The sequence below is a fragment of the Conger conger genome, chromosome 13, assembly GCF_963514075.1.
Source record: "Conger conger chromosome 13, fConCon1.1, whole genome shotgun sequence".
Classification (NCBI taxonomy): domain Eukaryota; kingdom Metazoa; phylum Chordata; class Actinopteri; order Anguilliformes; family Congridae; genus Conger; species Conger conger.
The window spans coordinates 38,516,888-38,544,149 of record NC_083772.1 but is presented as its reverse complement, the minus strand read 5'-3'; the positions used below and the strand labels follow the sequence as shown (position 1 = coordinate 38,544,149).

Sequence of the window (27,262 nt, the reverse complement as noted above, 5' to 3'; positions counted from 1 at the left end):
TGTAATTAGAGGCCTCGTGTTTTCATAGTCAGTTGGGTGGTAGGGCAGCTTTACTCTGTGTCTGTAAGTTTGTAGCTCAGAATACTGTGTTAAAGCCGGCCAAATTCCAGTGCAGAAAGCTTGCTTCACCACTGCACGTTTCTTGTTGTTCTTTTGATTGGTATAGTTGTGCTGGTTCCATGGTGTAATGGTTAGCCTTCTGAATTTTCAATTGAGTAATCCAAGTTCAAATCTCCATGGAACGTGACCTTTGTGGTGTCGCCACCCATTTTTTACAAAGATAACTCTAACCAGCGGCCTATATCACAAAATAAGATTCTTGAGTTTCAGCCGGGAAAGTGCCCGAAAGTCAATCCTGGAAAATGCAACCACGCTTGCAATCCTGCAATTTGAACAGGTTGTTATTTTCTGTTAATTGGGTGATTTTCGTGTTTAGATGGATTTTTTTTACCCCCTTGAGCCACATTGTGTCACGAATGGCTTGAAAAAGCAGACATTACATGTATGTCACAATGAAAGGTGTTTTCCTCCCCTTAACAGGCAATATCGTTCGCAATAGCATGAAGCAGCGGTTTCCGACCCTGTTCCCGGACATCTACTGCCCTGTGGGTTTTCATTTCGACCCTATTTGGGCAGATGCCATTCAACTAATGAGCAGCTCAACGACATCTCTTGCTCTTGAATAAGGTACGCTTTGTTAGGCTTGAAGCCAAAACCGTCAAGACGGTAGATCTCCGAGAACACGGTCGGGAACCAGCAGAATACACGGGTAATTATGTCAAGCGACTGATGTGTCTGACCCAAAAGCTTTGTGCTGTCAAAACACTCTCCTTCGAGCCGGATTTGAACCAGCGACCTAAGGATTTCAACACTGCCCGACTACAGTCCTCCGCTCTACCAACTGAGCTATCGAAGGGTGTCGCTGTTGGTGGGGGGTATCCTTGCTCCGTAGCGGCGCGCTGCCTTTGTACATCGCCGAACTGAAGGCAAAAAGGGAAACGCAGCTCATTCCGAGAAACGCCAATGTCCCCGACAGTTTAGGGTTACGCCTGGTCTCTGGCCCGCTTGCTGCGATGGAAACGAGGCCGTCGTTTGCCGGGTCCTTTTGGTTCTCCAGCGAATCGGGCCAGCCGACAAAGACAGCTGCGTTAAAACTCGTTCCCTGACCGGGAATCGAACCCGGGCCGCGGCGGTGAGAGCGCCGAATCCTAACCACTAGACCACCAGGGACTTGTTGTGTTGTCTCGGCATTGGAAAATTCCCGATAGGGGGCATAGGCCTTCTTGCAAAAAAAGACAACAGCCATTTTGTTTGTCTGAGACAGACTGCCTGTGTCCAGACCATCTGACAGGAAGGGGAGGAGACAGCAGCTTTTGGGGCCCATTTTGAGGGCAAGACTGTGGACAGAGGTTAGTGGCAATTGTGTTCATTTTTCTGTGTCGCACATCGTGTAAAAGATACCCCGTGGGTTACGTAGATACTTGGTTTGAGATACCATCTGTACGTATGAATGGCCCTTTCACAACATCTGCCGATTTCCTCCACCACGAGCGTTTTGTCGCCTCAGCGCCTCATGCTTTTTTTCCCTTTTTCTTTGTTTTCTAATAATCGTCCTTTTCCCACAAAAACAAACAATTGAACTGAGGAGAAGAAGAAACAACGGCCGAGCGGCACAGAGGCAGTGCTGTAAATGCTGTCCATGATCATCTTCCTCTCAGCTGCTAAGCGGGGCAACTGCCTTGCTGGCCATGCCGCATTGTCTTTCTGCTTTGCTGAGTTTGGTTTGTACACACACCTCTCCATCACACAACACACACTACATTAGGCTGCAACTCTTTACCCATCCATTCTAGCTGTAATTAGAGGCCTCGTGTTTTCATAGTCAGTTGGGTGGTAGGGCAGCTTTACTCTGTGTCTGTAAGTTTGTAGCTCAGAATACTGTGTTAAAGCCGGCCAAATTCCAGTGCAGAAAGCTTGCTTCACCACTGCACGTTTCTTGTTGTTCTTTTGATTGGTATAGTTGTGCTGGTTCCATGGTGTAATGGTTAGCCTTCTGAATTTTCAATTGAGTAATCCAAGTTCAAATCTCCATGGAACGTGACCTTTGTGGTGTCGCCACCCATTTTTTACAAAGATAACTCTAACCAGCGGCCTATATCACAAAATAAGATTCTTGAGTTTCAGCCGGGAAAGTGCCCGAAAGTCAATCCTGGAAAATGCAACCACGCTTGCAATCCTGCAATTTGAACAGGTTGTTATTTTCTGTTAATTGGGTGATTTTCGTGTTTAGATGGATTTTTTTTACCCCCTTGAGCCACATTGTGTCACGAATGGCTTGAAAAAGCAGACATTACATGTATGTCACAATGAAAGGTGTTTTCCTCCCCTTAACAGGCAATATCGTTCGCAATAGCATGAAGCAGCGGTTTCCGACCCTGTTCCCGGACATCTACTGCCCTGTGGGTTTTCATTTCGACCCTATTTGGGCAGATGCCATTCAACTAATGAGCAGCTCAACGACATCTCTTGCTCTTGAATAAGGTACGCTTTGTTAGGCTTGAAGCCAAAACCGTCAAGACGGTAGATCTCCGAGAACACGGTCGGGAACCAGCAGAATACACGGGTAATTATGTCAAGCGACTGATGTGTCTGACCCAAAAGCTTTGTGCTGTCAAAACACTCTCCTTCGAGCCGGATTTGAACCAGCGACCTAAGGATTTCAACACTGCCCGACTACAGTCCTCCGCTCTACCAACTGAGCTATCGAAGGGTGTCGCTGTTGGTGGGGGGTATCCTTGCTCCGTAGCGGCGCGCTGCCTTTGTACATCGCCGAACTGAAGGCAAAAAGGGAAACGCAGCTCATTCCGAGAAACGCCAATGTCCCCGACAGTTTAGGGTTACGCCTGGTCTCTGGCCCGCTTGCTGCGATGGAAACGAGGCCGTCGTTTGCCGGGTCCTTTTGGTTCTCCAGCGAATCGGGCCAGCCGACAAAGACAGCTGCCTTAAAACTCGTTCCCTGACCGGGAATCGAACCCGGGCCGCGGCGGTGAGAGCGCCGAATCCTAACCACTAGACCACCAGGGACTTGTTGTGTTGTCTCGGCATTGGAAAATTCCCGATAGGGGGCATAGGCCTTCTTGCAAAAAAAGACAACAGCCATTTTGTTTGTCTGAGACAGACTGCCTGTGTCCAGACCATCTGACAGGAAGGGGAGGAGACAGCAGCTTTTGGGGCCCATTTTGAGGGCAAGACTGTGGACAGAGGTTAGTGGCAATTGTGTTCATTTTTCTGTGTCGCACATCGTGTAAAAGATACCCCGTGGGTTACGTAGATACTTGGTTTGAGATACCATCTGTACGTATGAATGGCCCTTTCACAACATCTGCCGATTTCCGCCACCACGAGCGTTTTGTCGCCTCACCGCCTCATGCTTTTTTTCCCCTTTTTCTTTGTTTTCTAATAATCGTCCTTTTCCCACAAAAACAAACAATTGAACTGAGGAGAAGAAGAAACAACGGCCGAGCGGCACAGAGGCAGTGCTGTAAATGCTGTCCATGATCATCTTCCTCTCAGCTGCTAAGCGGGGCAACTGCCTTGCTGGCCATGCCGCATTGTCTTTCTGCTTTGCTGAGTTTGGTTTGTACACACACCTCTCCATCACACAACACACACTACATTAGGCTGCAACTCTTTACCCATCCATTCTAGCTGTAATTAGAGGCCTCGTGTTTTCATAGTCAGTTGGGTGGTAGGGCAGCTTTACTCTGTGTCTGTAAGTTTGTAGCTCAGAATACTGTGTTAAAGCCGGCCAAATTCCAGTGCAGAAAGCTTGCTTCACCACTGCACGTTTCTTGTTGTTCTTTTGATTGGTATAGTTGTGCTGGTTCCATGGTGTAATGGTTAGCCTTCTGAATTTTCAATTGAGTAATCCAAGTTCAAATCTCCATGGAACGTGACCTTTGTGGTGTCGCCACCCATTTTTTACAAAGATAACTCTAACCAGCGGCCTATATCACAAAATAAGATTCTTGAGTTTCAGCCGGGAAAGTGCCCGAAAGTCAATCCTGGAAAATGCAACCACGCTTGCAATCCTGCAATTTGAACAGGTTGTTATTTTCTGTTAATTGGGTGATTTTCGTGTTTAGATGGATTTTTTTTACCCCCTTGAGCCACATTGTGTCACGAATGGCTTGAAAAAGCAGACATTACATGTATGTCACAATGAAAGGTGTTTTCCTCCCCTTAACAGGCAATATCGTTCGCAATAGCATGAAGCAGCGGTTTCCGACCCTGTTCCCGGACATCTACTGCCCTGTGGGTTTTCATTTCGACCCTATTTGGGCAGATGCCATTCAACTAATGAGCAGCTCAACGACATCTCTTGCTCTTGAATAAGGTACGCTTTGTTAGGCTTGAAGCCAAAACCGTCAAGACGGTAGATCTCCGAGAACACGGTCGGGAACCAGCGGAATACACGGGTAATTATGTCAAGCGACTGATGTGTCTGACCCAAAAGCTTTGTGCTGTCAAAACACTCTCCTTCGAGCCGGATTTGAACCAGCGACCTAAGGATTTCAACACTGCCCGACTACAGTCCTCCGCTCTACCAACTGAGCTATCGAAGGGTGTCGCTGTTGGTGGGGGGTATCCTTGCTCCGTAGCGGCGCGCTGCCTTTGTACATCGCCGAACTGAAGGCAAAAAGGGAAACGCAGCTCATTCCGAGAAACGCCAATGTCCCCGACAGTTTAGGGTTACGCCTGGTCTCTGGCCCGCTTGCTGCGATGGAAACGAGGCCGTCGTTTGCCGGGTCCTTTTGGTTCTCCAGCGAATCGGGCCAGCCGACAAAGACAGCTGCGTTAAAACTCGTTCCCTGACCGGGAATCGAACCCGGGCCGCGGCGGTGAGAGCGCCGAATCCTAACCACTAGACCACCAGGGACTTGTTGTGTTGTCTCGGCATTGGAAAATTCCCGATAGGGGGCATAGGCCTTCTTGCAAAAAAAGACAACAGCCATTTTGTTTGTCTGAGACAGACTGCCTGTGTCCAGACCATCTGACAGGAAGGGGAGGAGACAGCAGCTTTTGGGGCCCATTTTGAGGGCAAGACTGTGGACAGAGGTTAGTGGCAATTGTGTTCATTTTTCTGTGTCGCACATCGTGTAAAAGATACCCCGTGGGTTACGTAGATACTTGGTTTGAGATACCATCTGTTCGTATGAATGGCCCTTTCACAACATCTGCCGATTTCCTCCACCACGAGCGTTTTGTCGCCTCAGCGCCTCATGCTTTTTTTCCCTTTTTCTTTGTTTTCTAATAATCGTCCTTTTCCCACAAAAACAAACAATTGAACTGAGGAGAAGAAGAAACAACGGCCGAGCGGCACAGAGGCAGTGCTGTAAATGCTGTCCATGATCATCTTCCTCTCAGCTGCTAAGCGGGGCAACTGCCTTGCTGGCCATGCCGCATTGTCTTTCTGCTTTGCTGAGTTTGGTTTGTACACACACCTGTCCATCACACAACACACACTACATTAGGCTGCAACTCTTTACCCATCCATTCTAGCTGTAATTAGAGGCCTCGTGTTTTCATAGTCAGTTGGGTGGTAGGGCAGCTTTACTCTGTGTCTGTAAGTTTGTAGCTCAGAATACTGTGTTAAAGCCGGCCAAATTCCAGTGCGGAAAGCTTGCTTCACCACTGCACGTTTCTTGTTGTTCTTTTGATTGGTATAGTTGTGGTGGTTCCATGGTGTAATGCTTAGCCTTCTGAATTTTCAATTGAGTAATCCAAGTTCAAATCTCCGTGGAACGTGACCTTTGTGGTGTCGCCACCCTTTTTTTACAAAGATAACTCTAACCAGCGGCCTATATCACAAAATAAGATTCTTGAGTTTCAGCCGGGGAAGTGCCCGAAAGTCAATCCTGGAAAATGCAACCACGCTTGCAATCCTGCAATTTGAACAGGTTGTTATTTTCTGTTAATTGGGTGATTTTCGTGTTTAGATGGATTTTTTTTACCCCCTTGAGCCACATTGTGTCACGAATGGCTTGAAAAAGCAGACATTACATGTATGTCACAATGAAAGGTGTTTTCCTCCCCTTAACAGGCAATATCGTTCGCAATAGCATGAAGCAGCGGTTTCCGACCCTGTTCCCGGACATCTACTGCCCTGTGGGTTTTCATTTCGACCCTATTTGGGCAGATGCCATTCAACTAATGAGCAGCTCAACGACATCTCTTGCTCTTGAATAAGGTACGCTTTGTTAGGCTTGAAGCCAAAACCGTCAAGACGGTAGATCTCCGAGAACACGGTCGGGAACCAGCGGAATACACGGGTAATTATGTCAAGCGACTGATGTGTCTGACCCAAAAGCTTTGTGCTGTCAAAACACTCTCCTTCGAGCCGGATTTGAACCAGCGACCTAAGGATTTCAACACTGCCCGACTACAGTCCTCCGCTCTACCAACTGAGCTATCGAAGGGTGTCGCTGTTGGTGGGGGGTATCCTTGCTCCGTAGCGGCGCGCTGCCTTTGTACATCGCCGAACTGAAGGCAAAAAGGGAAACGCAGCTCATTCCGAGAAACGCCAATGTCCCCGACAGTTTAGGGTTACGCCTGGTCTCTGGCCCGCTTGCTGCGATGGAAACGAGGCCGTCGTTTGCCGGGTCCTTTTGGTTCTCCAGCGAATCGGGCCAGCCGACAAAGACAGCTGCGTTAAAACTCGTTCCCTGACCGGGAATCGAACCCGGGCCGCGGCGGTGAGAGCGCCGAATCCTAACCACTAGACCACCAGGGACTTGTTGTGTTGTCTCGGCATTGGAAAATTCCCGATAGGGGGCATAGGCCTTCTTGCAAAAAAAGACAACAGCCATTTTGTTTGTCTGAGACAGACTGCCTGTGTCCAGACCATCTGACAGGAAGGGGAGGAGACAGCAGCTTTTGGGGCCCATTTTGAGGGCAAGACTGTGGACAGAGGTTAGTGGCAATTGTGTTCATTTTTCTGTGTCGCACATCGTGTAAAAGATACCCCGTGGGTTACGTAGATACTTGGTTTGAGATACCATCTGTTCGTATGAATGGCCCTTTCACAACATCTGCCGATTTCCTCCACCACGAGCGTTTTGTCGCCTCAGCGCCTCATGCTTTTTTTCCCTTTTTCTTTGTTTTCTAATAATCGTCCTTTTCCCACAAAAACAAACAATTGAACTGAGGAGAAGAAGAAACAACGGCCGAGCGGCACAGAGGCAGTGCTGTAAATGCTGTCCATGATCATCTTCCTCTCAGCTGCTAAGCGGGGCAACTGCCTTGCTGGCCATGCCGCATTGTCTTTCTGCTTTGCTGAGTTTGGTTTGTACACACACCTGTCCATCACACAACACACACTACATTAGGCTGCAACTCTTTACCCATCCATTCTAGCTGTAATTAGAGGCCTCGTGTTTTCATAGTCAGTTGGGTGGTAGGGCAGCTTTACTCTGTGTCTGTAAGTTTGTAGCTCAGAATACTGTGTTAAAGCCGGCCAAATTCCAGTGCGGAAAGCTTGCTTCACCACTGCACGTTTCTTGTTGTTCTTTTGATTGGTATAGTTGTGGTGGTTCCATGGTGTAATGCTTAGCCTTCTGAATTTTCAATTGAGTAATCCAAGTTCAAATCTCCGTGGAACGTGACCTTTGTGGTGTCGCCACCCTTTTTTTACAAAGATAACTCTAACCAGCGGCCTATATCACAAAATAAGATTCTTGAGTTTCAGCCGGGAAAGTGCCCGAAAGTCAATCCTGGAAAATGCAACCACGCTTGCAATCCTGCAATTTGAACAGGTTGTTATTTTCTGTTAATTGGGTGATTTTCGTGTTTAGATGGATTTTTTTTACCCCCTTGAGCCACATTGTGTCACGAATGGCTTGAAAAAGCAGACATTACATGTATGTCAAAATGAAAGGTGTTTTCCTCCCCTTAACAGGCAATATCGTTCGCAATAGCATGAAGCAGCGGTTTCCGACCCTGTTCCCGGACATCTACTGCCCTGTGGGTTTTCATTTCGACCCTATTTGGGCAGATGCCATTCAACTAATGAGCAGCTCAACGACATCTCTTGCTCTTGAATAAGGTACGCTTTGTTAGGCTTGAAGCCAAAACCGTCAAGACGGTAGATCTCCGAGAACACGGTCGGGAACCAGCGGAATACACGGGTAATTATGTCAAGCGACTGATGTGTCTGACCCAAAAGCTTTGTGCTGTCAAAACACTCTCCTTCGAGCCGGATTTGAACCAGCGACCTAAGGATTTCAACACTGCCCGACTACAGTCCTCCGCTCTACCAACTGAGCTATCGAAGGGTGGCGCTATTGGTGGGGGGTATCCTTGCTCCGAAGCGGCGCGCTGCCTTTGTACATCGCCGAACTGAAGGCAAAAAGGGAAACGCAGCTCATTCCGAGAAACGCCAATGTCCCCGACAGTTTAGGGTTACGCCTGGTCTCTGGCCCGCTTGCTGCGATGGAAACGAGGCCGTCGTTTGCCGGGTCCTTTTTGGTTCTCCAGCGAATCGGGCCAGCCGACAAAGACAGCTGCGTTAAAACTCGTTCCCTGACCGGGAATCGAACCCGGGCCGCGGCGGTGAGAGCGCCGAATCCTAACCACTAGACCACCAGGGACTTGTTGTGTTGTCTCGGCATTGGAAAATTCCCGATAGGGGGCATAGGCCTTCTTGCAAAAAAAGACAACAGCCATTTTGTTTGTCTGAGACAGACTGCCTGTGTCCAGACCATCTGACAGGAAGGGGAGGAGACAGCAGCTTTTGGGGCCCATTTTGAGGGCAAGACTGTGGACAGAGGTTAGTGGCAATTGTGTTCATTTTTCTGTGTCGCACATCGTGTAAAAGATACCCCGTGGGTTACGTAGATACTTGGTTTGAGATACCATCTGTTCGTATGAATGGCCCTTTCACAACATCTGCCGATTTCCTCCACCACGAGCGTTTTGTCGCCTCAGCGCCTCATGCTTTTTTTCCCTTTTTCTTTGTTTTCTAATAATCGTCCTTTTCCCACAAAAACAAACAATTGAACTGAGGAGAAGAAGAAACAACGGCCGAGCGGCACAGAGGCAGTGCTGTAAATGCTGTCCATGATCATCTTCCTCTCAGCTGCTAAGCGGGGCAACTGCCTTGCTGGCCATGCCGCATTGTCTTTCTGCTTTGCTGAGTTTGGTTTGTACACACACCTGTCCATCACACAACACACACTACATTAGGCTGCAACTCTTTACCCATCCATTCTAGCTGTAATTAGAGGCCTCGTGTTTTCATAGTCAGTTGGGTGGTAGGGCAGCTTTACTCTGTGTCTGTAAGTTTGTAGCTCAGAATACTGTGTTAAAGCCGGCCAAATTCCAGTGCGGAAAGCTTGCTTCACCACTGCACGTTTCTTGTTGTTCTTTTGATTGGTATAGTTGTGGTGGTTCCATGGTGTAATGCTTAGCCTTCTGAATTTTCAATTGAGTAATCCAAGTTCAAATCTCCGTGGAACGTGACCTTTGTGGTGTCGCCACCCTTTTTTTACAAAGATAACTCTAACCAGCGGCCTATATCACAAAATAAGATTCTTGAGTTTCAGCCGGGAAAGTGCCCGAAAGTCAATCCTGGAAAATGCAACCACGCTTGCAATCCTGCAATTTGAACAGGTTGTTATTTTCTGTTAATTGGGTGATTTTCGTGTTTAGATGGATTTTTTTTACCCCCTTGAGCCACATTGTGTCACGAATGGCTTGAAAAAGCAGACATTACATGTATGTCAAAATGAAAGGTGTTTTCCTCCCCTTAACAGGCAATATCGTTCGCAATAGCATGAAGCAGCGGTTTCCGACCCTGTTCCCGGACATCTACTGCCCTGTGGGTTTTCATTTCGACCCTATTTGGGCAGATGCCATTCAACTAATGAGCAGCTCAACGACATCTCTTGCTCTTGAATAAGGTACGCTTTGTTAGGCTTGAAGCCAAAACCGTCAAGACGGTAGATCTCCGAGAACACGGTCGGGAACCAGCGGAATACACGGGTAATTATGTCAAGCGACTGATGTGTCTGACCCAAAAGCTTTGTGCTGTCAAAACACTCTCCTTCGAGCCGGATTTGAACCAGCGACCTAAGGATTTCAACACCGCCCGACTACAGTCCTCCGCTCTACCAACTGAGCTATCGAAGGGTGTCGCTGTTGGTGGCGGGTATCCTTGCTCCGTAGCGGCGCGCTGCCTTTGTACATCGCCGAATTGAAGGCAAAAAGGGAAACGCAGCTCATTCCGAGAAACGCCAATGTCCCCGACAGTTTAGGGTTACGCCTGGTCTCTGGCCCGCTTGCTGCGATGGAAACGAGGCCGTCGTTTGCCGGGTCCTTTTGGTTCTCCAGCGAATCGGGCCAGCCGACAAAGACAGCTGCGTTAAAACTCGTTCCCTGACCGGGAATCGAACCCGGGCCGCGGCGGTGAGAGCGCCGAATCCTAACCACTAGACCACCAGGGACTTGTTGTGTTGTCTCGGCATTGGAAAATTCCCGATAGGGGGCATAGGCCTTCTTGCAAAAAAAGACAACAGCCATTTTGTTTGTCTGAGACAGACTGCCTGTGTCCAGACCATCTGACAGGAAGGGGAGGAGACAGCAGCTTTTGGGGCCCATTTTGAGGGCAAGACTGTGGACAGAGGTTAGTGGCAATTGTGTTCATTTTTCTGTGTCGCACATCGTGTAAAAGATACCCCGTGGGTTACGTAGATACTTGGTTTGAGATACCATCTGTTCGTATGAATGGCCCTTTCACAACATCTGCCGATTTCCTCCACCACGAGCGTTTTGTCGCCTCAGCGCCTCATGCTTTTTTTCCCTTTTTCTTTGTTTTCTAATAATCGTCCTTTTCCCACAAAAACAAACAATTGAACTGAGGAGAAGAAGAAACAACGGCCGAGCGGCACAGAGGCAGTGCTGTAAATGCTGTCCATGATCATCTTCCTCTCAGCTGCTAAGCGGGGCAACTGCCTTGCTGGCCATGCCGCATTGTCTTTCTGCTTTGCTGAGTTTGGTTTGTACACACACCTGTCCATCACACAACACACACTACATTAGGCTGCAACTCTTTACCCATCCATTCTAGCTGTAATTAGAGGCCTCGTGTTTTCATAGTCAGTTGGGTGGTAGGGCAGCTTTACTCTGTGTCTGTAAGTTTGTAGCTCAGAATACTGTGTTAAAGCCGGCCAAATTCCAGTGCGGAAAGCTTGCTTCACCACTGCACGTTTCTTGTTGTTCTTTTGATTGGTATAGTTGTGGTGGTTCCATGGTGTAATGCTTAGCCTTCTGAATTTTCAATTGAGTAATCCAAGTTCAAATCTCCGTGGAACGTGACCTTTGTGGTGTCGCCACCCTTTTTTTACAAAGATAACTCTAACCAGCGGCCTATATCACAAAATAAGATTCTTGAGTTTCAGCCGGGAAAGTGCCCGAAAGTCAATCCTGGAAAATGCAACCACGCTTGCAATCCTGCAATTTGAACAGGTTGTTATTTTCTGTTAATTGGGTGATTTTCGTGTTTAGATGGATTTTTTTTACCCCCTTGAGCCACATTGTGTCACGAATGGCTTGAAAAAGCAGACATTACATGTATGTCAAAATGAAAGGTGTTTTCCTCCCCTTAACAGGCAATATCGTTCGCAATAGCATGAAGCAGCGGTTTCCGACCCTGTTCCCGGACATCTACTGCCCTGTGGGTTTTCATTTCGACCCTATTTGGGCAGATGCCATTCAACTAATGAGCAGCTCAACGACATCTCTTGCTCTTGAATAAGGTACGCTTTGTTAGGCTTGAAGCCAAAACCGTCAAGACGGTAGATCTCCGAGAACACGGTCGGGAACCAGTGGAATACACGGGTAATTATGTCAAGCGACTGATGTGTCTGACCCAAAAGCTTTGTGCTGTCAAAACACTCTCCTTCGAGCCGGATTTGAACCAGCGACCTAAGGATTTCAACACTGCCCGACTACAGTCCTCCGCTCTACCAACTGAGCTATCGAAGGGTGGCGCTATTGGTGGGGGGTATCCTTGCTCCGAAGCGGCGCGCTGCCTTTGTACATCGCCGAACTGAAGGCAAAAAGGGAAACGCAGCTCATTCCGAGAAACGCCAATGTCCCCGACAGTTTAGGGTTACGCCTGGTCTCTGGCCCGCTTGTTGCGATGGAAACGAGGCCGTCGTTTGCCAGGTCCTTTTGGTTCTCCAGCGAATCGGGCCAGCCGACAAAGACAGCTGCGTTAAAACTCGTTCCCTGACCGGGAATCGAACCCCGGCCGCGGCGGCGAGAGCGCCGAATCCTAACCACTAGACCACCAGGGACTTGTTGTGTTGTCTCGGCATTGGAAAATTCCCGATAGGGGGCATAGGCCTTCTTGCAAAAAAAGACAACAGCCATTTTGTTTGTCTGAGACAGACTGCCTGTGTCCAGACCATCTGACAGGAAGGGGAGGAGACAGCAGCTTTTGGGGCCCATTTTGAGGGCAAGACTGTGGACAGAGGTTAGTGGCAATTGTGTTCATTTTTCTGTGTCGCACATCGTGTAAAAGATACCCCGTGGGTTACGTAGATACTTGGTTTGAGATACCATCTGTACGTATGAATGGCCCTTTCACAACATCTGCCGATTTCCGCCACCACAAGCGTTTTGTCGCCTCACCGCCTCATGCTTTTTTTCCCCTTTTTCTTTGTTTTCTAATAATCGTCCTTTTCCCACAAAAACAAACAATTGAACTGAGGAGAAGAAGAAACAACGGCCGAGCGGCACAGAGGCAGTGCTGTAAATGCTGTCCATGATCATCTTCCTCTCAGCTGCTAAGCGGGGCAACTGCCTTGCTGGCCATGCCGCATTGTCTTTCTGCTTTGCTGAGTTTGGTTTGTACACACACCTGTCCATCACACAACACACACTACATTAGGCTGCAACTCTTTACCCATCCATTCTAGCTGTAATTAGAGGCCTCATGTTTTCATAGTCAGTTGGGTGGTAGGGCAGCTTTACTCTGTGTCTGTAAGTTTGTAGCTCAGAATACTGTGTTAAAGCCGGCCAAATTCCAGTGCAGAAAGCTTGCTTCACCACTGCACGTTTCTTGTTGTTCTTTTCATTGGTATAGTTGTGCTGGTTCCATGGTGTAATGGTTAGCCTTCTGAATTTTCAATTGAGTAATCCAAGTTCAAATCTCCATGGAACGTGACCTTTGTGGTGTCGCCACCCATTTTTTACAAAGATAACTCTAACCAGCGGCCTATATCACAAAATAAGATTCTTGAGTTTCAGCCGGGAAAGTGCCCGAAAGTCAATCCTTGGAAATGCAACCACGCTTGCAATCCTGCAATTTGAACAGGTTGTTATTTTCTGTTAATTGGGTGATTTTCGTGTTTAGATGGATTTTTTTTACCCCCTTGAGCCACATTGTGTCACGAATGGCTTGAAAAAGCAGACATTACATGTATGTCACAATGAAAGGTGTTTTCCTCCCCTTAACAGGCAATATCGTTCGCAATAGCATGAAGCAGCGGTTTCCGACCCTGTTCCCGGACATCTACTGCCCTGTGGGTTTTCATTTCGACCCTATTTGGGCAGATGCCATTCAACTAATGAGCAGCTCAACGACATCTCTTGCTCTTGAATAAGGTACGCTTTGTTAGGCTTGAAGCCAAAACCGTCAAGACGGTAGATCTCCGAGAACACGGTCGGGAACCAGCGGAATACACGGGTAATTATGTCAAGCGACTGATGTGTCTGACCCAAAAGCTTTGTGCTGTCAAAACACTCTCCTTCGAGCCGGATTTGAACCAGCGACCTAAGGATTTCAACACTGCCCGACTACAGTCCTCCGCTCTACCAACTGAGCTATCGAAGGGTGTTGCTGTTGGTGGGGGGTATCCTTGCTCCGTAGCGGCGCGCTGCCTTTGTACATCGCCGAACTGAAGGCAAAAAGGGAAACGCAGCTCATTCCGAGAAACGCCAATGTCCCCGACAGTTTAGGGTTACGCCTGGTCTCTGGCCCGCTTGCTGCGATGGAAACGAGGCCGTCGTTTGCCGGGTCCTTTTGGTTCTCCAGCGAATCGGGCCAGCCGACAAAGACAGCTGCGTTAAAACTCGTTCCCTGACCGGGAATCGAACCCGGGCCGCGGCGGTGAGAGCGCCGAATCCTAACCACTAGACCACCAGGGACTTGTTGTGTTGTCTCGGCATTGGAAAATTCCCGATAGGGGGCATAGGCCTTCTTGCAAAAAAAGACAACAGCCATTTTGTTTGTCTGAGACAGACTGCCTGTGTCCAGACCATCTGACAGGAAGGGGAGGAGACAGCAGCTTTTGGGGCCCATTTTGAGGGCAAGACTGTGGACAGAGGTTAGTGGCAATTGTGTTCATTTTTCTGTGTCGCACATCGTGTAAAAGATACCCCGTGGGTTACGTAGATACTTGGTTTGAGATACCATCTGTACGTATGAATGGCCCTTTCACAACATCTGCCGATTTCCGCCACCACGAGCGTTTTGTCGCCTCAGCGCCTCATGCTTTTTTTCCCCTTTTTCTTTGTTTTCTAATAATCGTCCTTTTCCCACAAAAACAAACAATTGAACTGAGGAGAAGAAGAAACAACGGCCGAGCGGCACAGAGGCAGTGCTGTAAATGCTGTCCATGATCATCTTCCTCTCAGCTGCTAAGCGGGGCAACTGCCTTGCTGGCCATGCCGCATTGTCTTTCTGCTTTGCTGAGTTTGGTTTGTACACACACCTGTCCATCACACAACACACACTACATTAGGCTGCAACTCTTTACCCATCCATTCTAGCTGTAATTAGAGGCCTCGTGTTTTCATAGTCAGTTGGGTGGTAGGGCAGCTTTACTCTGTGTCTGTAAGTTTGTAGCTCAGAATACTGTGTTAAAGCCGGCCAAATTCCAGTGCAGAAAGCTTGCTTCACCACTGCACGTTTCTTGTTGTTCTTTTCATTGGTATAGTTGTGCTGGTTCCATGGTGTAATGGTTAGCCTTCTGAATTTTCAATTGAGTATTCCAAGTTCAAATCTCCATGGAACGTGACCTTTGTGGTGTCGCCACCCATTTTTTACAAAGATAACTCTAACCAGCGGCCTATATCACAAAATAAGATTCTTGAGTTTCAGCCGGGAAAGTGCCCGAAAGTCAATCCTGGAAAATGCAACCACGCTTGCAATCCTGCAATTTGAACAGGTTGTTATTTTCTGTTAATTGGGTGATTTTCGTGTTTAGATGGATTTTTTTACCCCCTTGAGCCACATTGTGTCACGAATGGCTTGAAAAAGCAGACATTACATGTATGTCACAATGAAAGGTGTTTTCCTCCCCTTAACAGGCAATATCGTTCGCAATAGCATGAAGCAGCGGTTTCCGACCCTGTTCCCGGACATCTACTGCCCTGTGGGTTTTCATTTCGACCCTATTTGGGCAGATGCCATTCAACTAATGAGCAGCTCAACGACATCTCTTGCTCTTGAATAAGGTACGCTTTGTTAGGCTTGAAGCCAAAACCGTCAAGACGGTAGATCTCCGAGAACACGGTCGGGAACCACCGGAATACACGGCTAATTATGTCAAGCGACTGATGTGTCTGACCCAAAAGCTTTGTGCTGTCAAAACACTCTCCTTCGAGCCGGATTTGAACCAGCGACCTAAGGATTTCAACACTGCCCGACTACAGTCCTCCGCTCTACCAACTGAGCTATCGAAGGGTGTCGCTGTTGGTGGGGGGTATCCTTGCTCCGTAGCGGCACGCTGCCTTTGTACATCGCCGAACTGAAGGCAAAAAGGGAAACGCAGCTCATTCCGAGAAACGCCAATGTCCCCGACAGTTTAGGGTTACGCCTGGTCTCTGGCCCGCTTGATGCGATGGAAACGAGGCCGTCGTTTGCCGGGTCCTTTTGGTTCTCCAGCGAATCGGGCCAGCCGACAAAGACAGCTGCGTTAAAACTCGTTCCCTGACCGGGAATCGAACCCGGGCCGCGGCGGTGAGAGCGCCGAATCCTAACCACTAGACCACCAGGGACTTGTTGTGTTGTCTCGGCATCGGAAAATTCCCGATAGGGGGCATAGGCCTTCTTGCAAAAAAAGACAACAGCCATTTTGTTTGTCTGAGACAGACTGCCTGTGTCCAGACCATCTGACAGGAAGGGGAGGAGACAGCAGCTTTTGGGGCCCATTTTGAGGGCAAGACTGTGGACAGAGGTTAGTGGCAATTGTGTTCATTTTTCTGTGTCGCACATCGTGTAAAAGATACCCCGTGGGTTACGTAGATACTTGGGTTGAGATACCATCTGTACGTATGAATGGCCCTTTCACAACATCTGCCGATTTCCGCCACCACGAGCGTTTTGTCGCCTCAGCGCCTCATGCTTTTTTTCCCCTTTTTCTTTGTTTTCTAATAATCGTCCTTTTCCCACAAAAACAAACAATTGAACTGAGGAGAAGAAGAAACAACGGCCGAGCGGCACAGAGGCAGTGCTGTAAATGCTGTCCATGAGCATCTTCCTCTCAGCTGCTAAGCGGGGCAACTGCCTTGCTGGCCATGCCGCATTGTCTTTCTGCTTTGCTGAGTTTGGTTTGTACACACACCTCTCCATCACACAACACACACTACATTAGGCTGCAACTCTTTACCCATCCATTCTAGCTGTAATTAGAGGCCTCGTGTTTTCATAGTCAGTTGGGTGGTAGGGCAGCTTTACTCTGTGTCTGTAAGTTTGTAGCTCAGAATACTGTGTTAAAGCCGGCCAAATTCCAGTGCAGAAAGCTTGCTTCACCACTGCACGTTTCTTGTTGTTCTTTTCATTGGTATAGTTGTGCTGGTTCCATGGTGTAATGCTTAGCCTTCTGAATTTTCAATTGAGTATTCCAAGTTCAAATCTCCATGGAACGTGACCTTTGTGGTGTCGCCACCCATTTTTTACAAAGATAACTCTAACCAGCGGCCTATATCACAAAATAAGATTCTTGAGTTTCAGCCGGGAAAGTGCCCGAAAGTCAATCCTGGAAAATGCAACCACGCTTGCAATCCTGCAATTTGAACAGGTTGTTATTTTCTGTTAATTGGGTGATTTTCGTGTTTAGATGGATTTTTTTACCCCCTTGAGCCACATTGTGTCACGAATGGCTTGAAAAAGCAGACATTACATGTATGTCACAATGAAAGGTGTTTTCCTCCCCTTAACAGGCAATATCGTTCGCAATAGCATGAAGCAGCGGTTTCCGACCCTGTTCCCGGACATCTACTGCCCTGTGGGTTTTCATTTCGACCCTATTTGGGCAGATGCCATTCAACTAATGAGCAGCTCAACGACATCTCTTGCTCTTGAATAAGGTACGCTTTGTTAGGCTTGAAGCCAAAACCGTCAAGACGGTAGATCTCCGAGAACACGGTCGGGAACCACCGGAATACACGGCTAATTATGTCAAGCGACTGATGTGTCTGACCCAAAAGCTTTGTGCTGTCAAAACACTCTCCTTCGAGCCGGATTTGAACCAGCGACCTAAGGATTTCAACACTGCCCGACTACAGTCCTCCGCTCTACCAACTGAGCTATCGAAGGGTGTCGCTGTTGGTGGGGGGTATCCTTGCTCCGTAGCGGCACGCTGCCTTTGTACATCGCCGAACTGAAGGCAAAAAGGGAAACGCAGCTCATTCCGAGAAACGCCAATGTCCCCGACAGTTTAGGGTTACGCCTGGTCTCTGGCCCGCTTGATGCGATGGAAACGAGGCCGTCGTTTGCCGGGTCCTTTTGGTTCTCCAGCGAATCGGGCCAGCCGACAAAGACAGCTGCGTTAAAACTCGTTCCCTGACCGGGAATCGAACCCGGGCCGCGGCGGTGAGAGCGCCGAATCCTAACCACTAGACCACCAGGGACTTGTTGTGTTGTCTCGGCATCGGAAAATTCCCGATAGGGGGCATAGGCCTTCTTGCAAAAAAAGACAACAGCCATTTTGTTTGTCTGAGACAGACTGCCTGTGTCCAGACCATCTGACAGGAAGGGGAGGAGACAGCAGCTTTTGGGGCCCATTTTGAGGGCAAGACTGTGGACAGAGGTTAGTGGCAATTGTGTTCATTTTTCTGTGTCGCACATCGTGTAAAAGATACCCCGTGGGTTACGTAGATACTTGGGTTGAGATACCATCTGTACGTATGAATGGCCCTTTCACAACATCTGCCGATTTCCGCCACCACGAGCGTTTTGTCGCCTCAGCGCCTCATGCTTTTTTTCCCCTTTTTCTTTGTTTTCTAATAATCGTCCTTTTCCCACAAAAACAAACAATTGAACTGAGGAGAAGAAGAAACAACGGCCGAGCGGCACAGAGGCAGTGCTGTAAATGCTGTCCATGAGCATCTTCCTCTCAGCTGCTAAGCGGGGCAACTGCCTTGCTGGCCATGCCGCATTGTCTTTCTGCTTTGCTGAGTTTGGTTTGTACACACACCTCTCCATCACACAACACACACTACATTAGGCTGCAACTCTTTACCCATCCATTCTAGCTGTAATTAGAGGCCTCGTGTTTTCATAGTCAGTTGGGTGGTAGGGCAGCTTTACTCTGTGTCTGTAAGTTTGTAGCTCAGAATACTGTGTTAAAGCCGGCCAAATTCCAGTGCAGAAAGCTTGCTTCACCACTGCACGTTTCTTGTTGTTCTTTTCATTGGTATAGTTGTGCTGGTTCCATGGTGTAATGCTTAGCCTTCTGAATTTTCAATTGAGTATTCCAAGTTCAAATCTCCATGGAACGTGACCTTTGTGGTGTCGCCACCCATTTTTTACAAAGATAACTCTAACCAGCGGCCTATATCACAAAATAAGATTCTTGAGTTTCAGCCGGGAAAGTGCCCGAAAGTCAATCCTGGAAAATGCAACCACGCTTGCAATCCTGCAATTTGAACAGGTTGTTATTTTCTGTTAATTGGGTGATTTTCGTGTTTAGATGGATTTTTTTACCCCCTTGAGCCACATTGTGTCACGAATGGCTTGAAAAAGCAGACATTACATGTATGTCACAATGAAAGGTGTTTTCCTCCCCTTAACAGGCAATATCGTTCGCAATAGCATGAAGCAGCGGTTTCCAACCCTGTTCCCGGACATCTACTGCCCTGTGGGTTTTCATTTCGACCCTATTTGGGCAGATGCCATTCAACTAATGAGCAGCTCAACGACATCTCTTGCTCTTGAATAAGGTACGCTTTGTTAGGCTTGAAGCCAAAACCGTCAAGACGGTAGATCTCCGAGAACACGGTCGGGAACCACCGGAATACACGGCTAATTATGTCAAGCGACTGATGTGTCTGACCCAAAAGCTTTGTGCTGTCAAAACACTCTCCTTCGAGCCGGATTTGAACCAGCGACCTAAGGATTTCAACACTGCCCGACTACAGTCCTCCGCTCTACCAACTGAGCTATCGAAGGGTGTCGCTGTTGGTGGCGGGTATCCTTGCTCCGTAGCGGCACGCTGCCTTTGTACATCGCCGAACTGAAGGCAAAAAGGGAAACGCAGCTCATTCCGAGAAACGCCAATGTCCCCGACAGTTTAGGGTTACGCCTGGTCTCTGGCCCGCTTGATGCGATGGAAACGAGGCCGTCGTTTGCCGGGTCCTTTTGGTTCTCCAGCGAATCGGGCCAGCCGACAAAGACAGCTGCGTTAAAACTCGTTCCCTGACCGGGAATCGAACCCGGGCCGCGGCGGTGAGAGCGCCGAATCCTAACCACTAGACCACCAGGGACTTGTTGTGTTGTCTCGGCATCGGAAAATTCCCGATAGGGGGCATAGGCCTTCTTGCAAAAAAAGACAACAGCCATTTTGTTTGTCTGAGACAGACTGCCTGTGTCCAGACCATCTGACAGGAAGGGGAGGAGACAGCAGCTTTTGGGGCCCATTTTGAGGGCAAGACTGTGGACAGAGGTTAGTGGCAATTGTGTTCATTTTTCTGTGTCGCACATCGTGTAAAAGATACCCCGTGGGTTACGTAGATACTTGGGTTGAGATACCATCTGTTCGTATGAATGGCCCTTTCACAACATCTGCCGATTTCCGCCACCACGAGCGTTTTGTCGCCTCACCGCCTCATGCTTTTTTTCCCCTTTTTCTTTGTTTTCTAATAATCGTCCTTTTCCCACAAAAACAAACAATTGAACTGAGGAGAAGAAGAAACAACGGCCGAGCGGCACAGAGGCAGTGCTGTAAATGCTGTCCATGATCATCTTCCTCTCAGCTGCTAAGCGGGGCAACTGCCTTGCTGGCCATGCCGCATTGTCTTTCTGCTTTGCTGAGTTTGGTTTGTACACACACCTCTCCATCACACAACACACACTACATTAGGCTGCAACTCTTTACCCATCCATTCTAGCTGTAATTAGAGGCCTCGTGTTTTCATAGTCAGTTGGGTGGTAGGGCAGCTTTACTCTGTGTCTGTAAGTTTGTAGCTCAGAATACTGTGTTAAAGCCGGCCAAATTCCAGTGCAGAAAGCTTGCTTCACCACTGCACGTTTCTTGTTGTTCTTTTCATTGGTATAGTTGTGGTGGTTCCATGGTGTAATGCTTAGCCTTCTGAATTTTCAATTGAGTAATCCAAGTTCAAATCTCCGTGGAACGTGACCTTTGTGGTGTCGCCACCCATTTTTTACAAAGATAACTCTAACCAGCGGCCTATATCACAAAATAAGATTCTTGAGTTTCAGCCGGGAAAGTGCCCGAAAGTCAATCCTGGAAAATGCAACCACGCTTGCAATCCTGCAATTTGAACAGGTTGTTATTTTCTGTTAATTGGGTGATTTTCGTGTTTAGATGGATTTTTTTTACCCCCTTGAGCCACATTGTGTCACGAATGGCTTGAAAAAGCAGACATTACATGTATGTCACAATGAAAGGTGTTTTCCTCCCCTTAACAGGCAATATCGTTCGCAATAGCATGAAGCAGCGGTTTCCGACCCTGTTCCCGGACATCTACTGCCCTGTGGGTTTTCATTTCGACCCTATTTGGGCAGATGCCATTCAACTAATGAGCAGCTCAACGACATCTCTTGCTCTTGAATAAGGTACGCTTTGTTAGGCTTGAAGCCAAAACCGTCAAGACGGTAGATCTCCGAGAACACGGTCGGGAACCACCGGAATACACGGCTAATTATGTCAAGCGACTGATGTGTCTGACCCAAAAGCTTTGTGCTGTCAAAACACTCTCCTTCGAGCCGGATTTGAACCAGCGACCTAAGGATTTCAACACTGCCCGACTACAGTCCTCCGCTCTACCAACTGAGCTATCGAAGGGTGTCGCTGTTGGTGGCGGGTATCCTTGCTCCGTAGCGGCGCGCTGCCTTTGTACATCGCCGAACTGAAGGCAAAAAGGGAAACGCAGCTCATTCCGAGAAACGCCAATGTCCCCGACAGTTTAGGGTTACGCCTGGTCTCTGGCCCGCTTGCTGCGATGGAAACGAGGCCGTCGTTTGCCGGGTCCTTTTGGTTCTCCAGCGAATCGGGCCAGCCGACAAAGACAGCTGCGTTAAAACTCGTTCCCTGACCGGGAATCGAACCCGGGCCGCGGCGGTGAGAGCGCCGAATCCTAACCACTAGACCACCAGGGACTTGTTGTGTTGTCTCGGCATTGGAAAATTCCCGATAGGGGGCATAGGCCTTCTTGCAAAAAAAGACAACAGCCATTTTGTTTGTCTGAGACAGACTGCCTGTGTCCAGACCATCTGACAGGAAGGGGAGGAGACAGCAGCTTTTGGGGCCCATTTTGAGGGCAAGACTGTGGACAGAGGTTAGTGGCAATTGTGTTCATTTTTCTGTGTCGCACATCGTGTAAAAGATACCCCGTGGGTTACGTAGATACTTGGTTTGAGATACCATCTGTTCGTATGAATGGCCCTTTCACAACATCTGCCGATTTCCGCCACCACGAGCGTTTTGTCGCCTCACCGCCTCATGCTTTTTTTCCCCTTTTTCTTTGTTTTCTAATAATCGTCCTTTTCCCACAAAAACAAACAATTGAACTGAGGAGAAGAAGAAACAACGGCCGAGCGGCACAGAGGCAGTGCTGTAAATGCTGTCCATGATCATCTTCCTCTCAGCTGCTAAGCGGGGCAACTGCCTTGCTGGCCATGCCGCATTGTCTTTCTGCTTTGCTGAGTTTGGTTTGTACACACACCTGTCCATCACACAACACACACTACATTAGGCTGCAACTCTTTACCCATCCATTCTAGCTGTAATTAGAGGCCTCGTGTTTTCATAGTCAGTTGGGTGGTAGGGCAGCTTTACTCTGTGTCTGTAAGTTTGTAGCTCAGAATACTGTGTTAAAGCCGGCCAAATTCCAGTGCAGAAAGCTTGCTTCACCACTGCACGTTTCTTGTTGTTCTTTTGATTGGTATAGTTGTGCTGGTTCCATGGTGTAATGGTTAGCCTTCTGAATTTTCAATTGAGTAATCCAAGTTCAAATCTCCGTGGAACGTGACCTTTGTGGTGTCGCCACCCATTTTTTACAAAGATAACTCTAACCAGCGGCCTATATCACAAAATAAGATTCTTGAGTTTCAGCCGGGAAAGTGCCCGAAAGTCAATCCTGGAAAATGCAACCACGCTTGCAATCCTGCAATTTGAACAGGTTGTTATTTTCTGTTAATTGGGTGATTTTCGTGTTTAGATGGATTTTTTTACCCCCTTGAGCCACATTGTGTCACGAATGGCTTGAAAAAGCAGACATTACATGTATGTCACAATGAAAGGTGTTTTCCTCCCCTTAACAGGCAATATCGTTCGCAATAGCATGAAGCAGCGGTTTCCAACCCTGTTCCCGGACATCTACTGCCCTGTGGGTTTTCATTTCGACCCTATTTGGGCAGATGCCATTCAACTAATGAGCAGCTCAACGACATCTCTTGCTCTTGAATAAGGTACGCTTTGTTAGGCTTGAAGCCAAAACCGTCAAGACGGTAGATCTCCGAGAACACGGTCGGGAACCACCGGAATACACGGCTAATTATGTCAAGCGACTGATGTGTCTGACCCAAAAGCTTTGTGCTGTCAAAACACTCTCCTTCGAGCCGGATTTGAACCAGCGACCTAAGGATTTCAACACTGCCCGACTACAGTCCTCCGCTCTACCAACTGAGCTATCGAAGGGTGTCGCTGTTGGTGGCGGGTATCCTTGCTCCGTAGCGGCGCGCTGCCTTTGTACATCGCCGAACTGAAGGCAAAAAGGGAAACGCAGCTCATTCCGAGAAACGCCAATGTCCCCGACAGTTTAGGGTTACGCCTGGTCTCTGGCCCGCTTGCTGCGATGGAAACGAGGCCGTCGTTTGCCGGGTCCTTTTGGTTCTCCAGCGAATCGGGCCAGCCGACAAAGACAGCTGCGTTAAAACTCGTTCCCTGACCGGGAATCGAACCCGGGCCGCGGCGGTGAGAGCGCCGAATCCTAACCACTAGACCACCAGGGACTTGTTGTGTTGTCTCGGCATTGGAAAATTCCCGATAGGGGGCATAGGCCTTCTTGCAAAAAAAGACAACAGCCATTTTGTTTGTCTGAGACAGACTGCCTGTGTCCAGACCATCTGACAGGAAGGGGAGGAGACAGCAGCTTTTGGGGCCCATTTTGAGGGCAAGACTGTGGACAGAGGTTAGTGGCAATTGTGTTCATTTTTCTGTGTCGCACATCGTGTAAAAGATACCCCGTGGGTTACGTAGATACTTGGTTTGAGATACCATCTGTTCGTATGAATGGCCCTTTCACAACATCTGCCGATTTCCGCCACCACGAGCGTTTTGTCGCCTCACCGCCTCATGCTTTTTTTCCCCTTTTTCTTTGTTTTCTAATAATCGTCCTTTTCCCACAAAAACAAACAATTGAACTGAGGAGAAGAAGAAACAACGGCCGAGCGGCACAGAGGCAGTGCTGTAAATGCTGTCCATGATCATCTTCCTCTCAGCTGCTAAGCGGGGCAACTGCCTTGCTGGCCATGCCGCATTGTCTTTCTGCTTTGCTGAGTTTGGTTTGTACACACACCTGTCCATCACACAACACACACTACATTAGGCTGCAACTCTTTACCCATCCATTCTAGCTGTAATTAGAGGCCTCGTGTTTTCATAGTCAGTTGGGTGGTAGGGCAGCTTTACTCTGTGTCTGTAAGTTTGTAGCTCAGAATACTGTGTTAAAGCCGGCCAAATTCCAGTGCAGAAAGCTTGCTTCACCACTGCACGTTTCTTGTTGTTCTTTTGATTGGTATAGTTGTGCTGGTTCCATGGTGTAATGGTTAGCCTTCTGAATTTTCAATTGAGTAATCCAAGTTCAAATCTCCGTGGAACGTGACCTTTGTGGTGTCGCCACCCATTTTTTACAAAGATAACTCTAACCAGCGGCCTATATCACAAAATAAGATTCTTGAGTTTCAGCCGGGAAAGTGCCCGAAAGTCAATCCTGGAAAATGCAACCACGCTTGCAATCCTGCAATTTGAACAGGTTGTTATTTTCTGTTAATTGGGTGATTTTCGTGTTTAGATGGATTTTTTTACCCCCTTGAGCCACATTGTGTCACGAATGGCTTGAAAAAGCAGACATTACATGTATGTCACAATGAAAGGTGTTTTCCTCCCCTTAACAGGCAATATCGTTCGCAATAGCATGAAGCAGCGGTTTCCAACCCTGTTCCCGGACATCTACTGCCCTGTGGGTTTTCATTTCGACCCTATTTGGGCAGATGCCATTCAACTAATGAGCAGCTCAACGACATCTCTTGCTCTTGAATAAGGTACGCTTTGTTAGGCTTGAAGCCAAAACCGTCAAGACGGTAGATCTCCGAGAACACGGTCGGGAACCACCGGAATACACGGCTAATTATGTCAAGCGACTGATGTGTCTGACCCAAAAGCTTTGTGCTGTCAAAACACTCTCCTTCGAGCCGGATTTGAACCAGCGACCTAAGGATTTCAACACTGCCCGACTACAGTCCTCCGCTCTACCAACTGAGCTATCGAAGGGTGTCGCTGTTGGTGGGGGGTATCCTTGCTCCGTAGCGGCACGCTGCCTTTGTACATCGCCGAACTGAAGGCAAAAAGGGAAACGCAGCTCATTCCGAGAAACGCCAATGTCCCCGACAGTTTAGGGTTACGCCTGGTCTCTGGCCCGCTTGATGCGATGGAAACGAGGCCGTCGTTTGCCGGGTCCTTTTGGTTCTCCAGCGAATCGGGCCAGCCGACAAAGACAGCTGCGTTAAAACTCGTTCCCTGACCGGGAATCGAACCCGGGCCGCGGCGGTGAGAGCGCCGAATCCTAACCACTAGACCACCAGGGACTTGTTGTGTTGTCTCGGCATCGGAAAATTCCCGATAGGGGGCATAGGCCTTCTTGCAAAAAAAGACAACAGCCATTTTGTTTGTCTGAGACAGACTGCCTGTGTCCAGACCATCTGACAGGAAGGGGAGGAGACAGCAGCTTTTGGGGCCCATTTTGAGGGCAAGACTGTGGACAGAGGTTAGTGGCAATTGTGTTCATTTTTCTGTGTCGCACATCGTGTAAAAGATACCCCGTGGGTTACGTAGATACTTGGGTTGAGATACCATCTGTACGTATGAATGGCCCTTTCAAAACATCTGCCGATTTCCGCCACCACGAGCGTTTTGTCGCCTCAGCGCCTCATGCTTTTTTTCCCCTTTTTCTTTGTTTTCTAATAATCGTCCTTTTCCCACAAAAACAAACAATTGAACTGAGGAGAAGAAGAAACAACGGCCGAGCGGCACAGAGGCAGTGCTGTAAATGCTGTCCATGATCATCTTCCTCTCAGCTGCTAAGTGGGGCAACTGCCTTGCTGGCCATGCCGCATTGTCTTTCTGCTTTGCTGAGTTTGGTTTGTACACACACCTGTCCATCACACAACACACACTACATTAGGCTGCAACTCTTTACCCATCCATTCTAGCTGTAATTAGAGGCCTCGTGTTTTCATAGTCAGTTGGGTGGTAGGGCAGCTTTACTCTGTGTCTGTAAGTTTGTAGCTCAGAATACTGTGTTAAAGCCGGCCAAATTCCAGTGCAGAAAGGTGGCTTCACCACTGCACGTTTCTTGTTGTTCTTTTCATTGGTATAGTTGTGCTGGTTCCATGGTGTAATGCTTAGCCTTCTGAATTTTCAATTGAGTAATCCAAGTTCAAATCTCCGTGGAACGTGACCTTTGTGGTGTCGCCACCCATTTTTTACAAAGATAACTCTAACCAGCGGCCTATATCACAAAATAAGATTCTTGAGTTTCAGCCGGGAAAGTGCCCGAAAGTCAATCTTGGAAAATGCAACCACGCTTGCAATCCTGCAATTTGAACAGGTTGTTATTTTCTGTTAATTGGGTGATTTTCGTGTTTAGATGGATTTTTTTTACCCCCTTGAGCCACATTGTGTCACGAATGGCTTGAAAAAGCAGACATTACATGTATGTCACAATGAAAGGTGTTTTCCTCCCCTTAACAGGCAATATCGTTCGCAATAGCATGAAGCAGCGGTTTCCGACCCTGTTCCCGGACATCTACTGCCCTGTGGGTTTTCATTTCGACCCTATTTGGGCAGATGCCATTCAACTAATGAGCAGCTCAACGACATCTCTTGCTCTTGAATAAGGTACGCTTTGTTAGGCTTGAAGCCAAAACCGTCAAGACGGTAGATCTCCGAGAACACGGTCGGGAACCAGCGGAATACACGGGTAATTATGTCAAGCGACTGATGTGTCTGACCCAAAAGCTTTGTGCTGTCAAAACACTCTCCTTCGAGCCGGATTTGAACCAGCGACCTAAGGATTTCAACACTGCCCGACTACAGTCCTCCGCTCTACCAACTGAGCTATCGAAGGGTGTCGCTGTTGGTGGGGGGTATCCTTGCTCCGTAGCGGCGCGCTGCCTTTGTACATCGCCGAACTGAAGGCAAAAAGGGAAACGCAGCTCATTCCGAGAAACGCCAATGTCCCCGACAGTTTAGGGTTACGCCTGGTCTCTGGCCCGCTTGCTGCGATGGAAACGAGGCCGTCGTTTGCCGGGTCCTTTTGGTTCTCCAGCGAATCGGGCCAGCCGACAAAGACAGCTGCGTTAAAACTCGTTCCCTGACCGGGAATCGAACCCGGGCCGCGGCGGTGAGAGCGCCGAATCCTAACCACTAGACCACCAGGGACTTGTTGTGTTGTCTCGGCATTGGAAAATTCCCGATAGGGGGCATAGGCCTTCTTGCAAAAAAAGACAACA

The 27,262-nt window shown here is 48.3% G+C and overlaps 30 non-coding genes across 30 annotated transcripts; all 30 read right to left on the bottom strand.

Moving 5' to 3' along the window:
• Window positions 1-828: 828 nt before the first annotated feature.
• Window positions 829-916, bottom strand: trnay-gua (transfer RNA tyrosine (anticodon GUA)). Its single transcript is given in 2 exon segments — window positions 829-864; window positions 880-916. It is a non-coding gene; the product is annotated as a tRNA-Tyr (tRNA).
• A 242-nt stretch (window positions 917-1,158) lies between these two features.
• Window positions 1,159-1,230, bottom strand: trnae-cuc (transfer RNA glutamic acid (anticodon CUC)). Its single transcript has one exon. It is a non-coding gene; the product is annotated as a tRNA-Glu (tRNA).
• Window positions 1,231-2,682: 1,452 nt separating this feature from the next.
• On the bottom strand, window positions 2,683-2,770 carry trnay-gua (transfer RNA tyrosine (anticodon GUA)). The gene is given in 2 exon segments: window positions 2,683-2,718; window positions 2,734-2,770. It is a non-coding gene; the product is annotated as a tRNA-Tyr (tRNA).
• Window positions 2,771-3,012: 242 nt separating this feature from the next.
• On the bottom strand, window positions 3,013-3,084 carry trnae-cuc (transfer RNA glutamic acid (anticodon CUC)). Its single transcript has one exon. It is a non-coding gene; the product is annotated as a tRNA-Glu (tRNA).
• A 1,453-nt stretch (window positions 3,085-4,537) lies between these two features.
• Window positions 4,538-4,625, bottom strand: trnay-gua (transfer RNA tyrosine (anticodon GUA)). The gene is given in 2 exon segments: window positions 4,538-4,573; window positions 4,589-4,625. It is a non-coding gene; the product is annotated as a tRNA-Tyr (tRNA).
• Window positions 4,626-4,867: 242 nt separating this feature from the next.
• On the bottom strand, window positions 4,868-4,939 carry trnae-cuc (transfer RNA glutamic acid (anticodon CUC)). The gene has a single exon. It is a non-coding gene; the product is annotated as a tRNA-Glu (tRNA).
• Window positions 4,940-6,391: 1,452 nt separating this feature from the next.
• Window positions 6,392-6,479, bottom strand: trnay-gua (transfer RNA tyrosine (anticodon GUA)). The gene is given in 2 exon segments: window positions 6,392-6,427; window positions 6,443-6,479. It is a non-coding gene; the product is annotated as a tRNA-Tyr (tRNA).
• Window positions 6,480-6,721: 242 nt separating this feature from the next.
• Window positions 6,722-6,793, bottom strand: trnae-cuc (transfer RNA glutamic acid (anticodon CUC)). Its single transcript has one exon. It is a non-coding gene; the product is annotated as a tRNA-Glu (tRNA).
• Window positions 6,794-8,245: 1,452 nt separating this feature from the next.
• trnay-gua (transfer RNA tyrosine (anticodon GUA)) lies at window positions 8,246-8,333 on the bottom strand. Its single transcript is given in 2 exon segments — window positions 8,246-8,281; window positions 8,297-8,333. It is a non-coding gene; the product is annotated as a tRNA-Tyr (tRNA).
• Window positions 8,334-8,576: 243 nt separating this feature from the next.
• trnae-cuc (transfer RNA glutamic acid (anticodon CUC)) lies at window positions 8,577-8,648 on the bottom strand. The gene has a single exon. It is a non-coding gene; the product is annotated as a tRNA-Glu (tRNA).
• A 1,452-nt stretch (window positions 8,649-10,100) lies between these two features.
• Window positions 10,101-10,188, bottom strand: trnay-gua (transfer RNA tyrosine (anticodon GUA)). Its single transcript is given in 2 exon segments — window positions 10,101-10,136; window positions 10,152-10,188. It is a non-coding gene; the product is annotated as a tRNA-Tyr (tRNA).
• A 242-nt stretch (window positions 10,189-10,430) lies between these two features.
• Window positions 10,431-10,502, bottom strand: trnae-cuc (transfer RNA glutamic acid (anticodon CUC)). Its single transcript has one exon. It is a non-coding gene; the product is annotated as a tRNA-Glu (tRNA).
• A 1,452-nt stretch (window positions 10,503-11,954) lies between these two features.
• On the bottom strand, window positions 11,955-12,042 carry trnay-gua (transfer RNA tyrosine (anticodon GUA)). The gene is given in 2 exon segments: window positions 11,955-11,990; window positions 12,006-12,042. It is a non-coding gene; the product is annotated as a tRNA-Tyr (tRNA).
• Window positions 12,043-12,284: 242 nt separating this feature from the next.
• trnae-cuc (transfer RNA glutamic acid (anticodon CUC)) lies at window positions 12,285-12,356 on the bottom strand. The gene has a single exon. It is a non-coding gene; the product is annotated as a tRNA-Glu (tRNA).
• Window positions 12,357-13,809: 1,453 nt separating this feature from the next.
• Window positions 13,810-13,897, bottom strand: trnay-gua (transfer RNA tyrosine (anticodon GUA)). The gene is given in 2 exon segments: window positions 13,810-13,845; window positions 13,861-13,897. It is a non-coding gene; the product is annotated as a tRNA-Tyr (tRNA).
• Window positions 13,898-14,139: 242 nt separating this feature from the next.
• Window positions 14,140-14,211, bottom strand: trnae-cuc (transfer RNA glutamic acid (anticodon CUC)). The gene has a single exon. It is a non-coding gene; the product is annotated as a tRNA-Glu (tRNA).
• Window positions 14,212-15,663: 1,452 nt separating this feature from the next.
• Window positions 15,664-15,751, bottom strand: trnay-gua (transfer RNA tyrosine (anticodon GUA)). The gene is given in 2 exon segments: window positions 15,664-15,699; window positions 15,715-15,751. It is a non-coding gene; the product is annotated as a tRNA-Tyr (tRNA).
• Window positions 15,752-15,993: 242 nt separating this feature from the next.
• On the bottom strand, window positions 15,994-16,065 carry trnae-cuc (transfer RNA glutamic acid (anticodon CUC)). The gene has a single exon. It is a non-coding gene; the product is annotated as a tRNA-Glu (tRNA).
• A 1,452-nt stretch (window positions 16,066-17,517) lies between these two features.
• Window positions 17,518-17,605, bottom strand: trnay-gua (transfer RNA tyrosine (anticodon GUA)). The gene is given in 2 exon segments: window positions 17,518-17,553; window positions 17,569-17,605. It is a non-coding gene; the product is annotated as a tRNA-Tyr (tRNA).
• Window positions 17,606-17,847: 242 nt separating this feature from the next.
• On the bottom strand, window positions 17,848-17,919 carry trnae-cuc (transfer RNA glutamic acid (anticodon CUC)). The gene has a single exon. It is a non-coding gene; the product is annotated as a tRNA-Glu (tRNA).
• Window positions 17,920-19,371: 1,452 nt separating this feature from the next.
• trnay-gua (transfer RNA tyrosine (anticodon GUA)) lies at window positions 19,372-19,459 on the bottom strand. Its single transcript is given in 2 exon segments — window positions 19,372-19,407; window positions 19,423-19,459. It is a non-coding gene; the product is annotated as a tRNA-Tyr (tRNA).
• Window positions 19,460-19,701: 242 nt separating this feature from the next.
• Window positions 19,702-19,773, bottom strand: trnae-cuc (transfer RNA glutamic acid (anticodon CUC)). The gene has a single exon. It is a non-coding gene; the product is annotated as a tRNA-Glu (tRNA).
• Window positions 19,774-21,226: 1,453 nt separating this feature from the next.
• Window positions 21,227-21,314, bottom strand: trnay-gua (transfer RNA tyrosine (anticodon GUA)). Its single transcript is given in 2 exon segments — window positions 21,227-21,262; window positions 21,278-21,314. It is a non-coding gene; the product is annotated as a tRNA-Tyr (tRNA).
• Window positions 21,315-21,556: 242 nt separating this feature from the next.
• Window positions 21,557-21,628, bottom strand: trnae-cuc (transfer RNA glutamic acid (anticodon CUC)). The gene has a single exon. It is a non-coding gene; the product is annotated as a tRNA-Glu (tRNA).
• Window positions 21,629-23,080: 1,452 nt separating this feature from the next.
• On the bottom strand, window positions 23,081-23,168 carry trnay-gua (transfer RNA tyrosine (anticodon GUA)). The gene is given in 2 exon segments: window positions 23,081-23,116; window positions 23,132-23,168. It is a non-coding gene; the product is annotated as a tRNA-Tyr (tRNA).
• A 242-nt stretch (window positions 23,169-23,410) lies between these two features.
• Window positions 23,411-23,482, bottom strand: trnae-cuc (transfer RNA glutamic acid (anticodon CUC)). Its single transcript has one exon. It is a non-coding gene; the product is annotated as a tRNA-Glu (tRNA).
• Window positions 23,483-24,934: 1,452 nt separating this feature from the next.
• On the bottom strand, window positions 24,935-25,022 carry trnay-gua (transfer RNA tyrosine (anticodon GUA)). Its single transcript is given in 2 exon segments — window positions 24,935-24,970; window positions 24,986-25,022. It is a non-coding gene; the product is annotated as a tRNA-Tyr (tRNA).
• A 242-nt stretch (window positions 25,023-25,264) lies between these two features.
• Window positions 25,265-25,336, bottom strand: trnae-cuc (transfer RNA glutamic acid (anticodon CUC)). The gene has a single exon. It is a non-coding gene; the product is annotated as a tRNA-Glu (tRNA).
• A 1,453-nt stretch (window positions 25,337-26,789) lies between these two features.
• Window positions 26,790-26,877, bottom strand: trnay-gua (transfer RNA tyrosine (anticodon GUA)). Its single transcript is given in 2 exon segments — window positions 26,790-26,825; window positions 26,841-26,877. It is a non-coding gene; the product is annotated as a tRNA-Tyr (tRNA).
• A 242-nt stretch (window positions 26,878-27,119) lies between these two features.
• On the bottom strand, window positions 27,120-27,191 carry trnae-cuc (transfer RNA glutamic acid (anticodon CUC)). Its single transcript has one exon. It is a non-coding gene; the product is annotated as a tRNA-Glu (tRNA).
• Window positions 27,192-27,262: the final 71 nt, after the last annotated feature.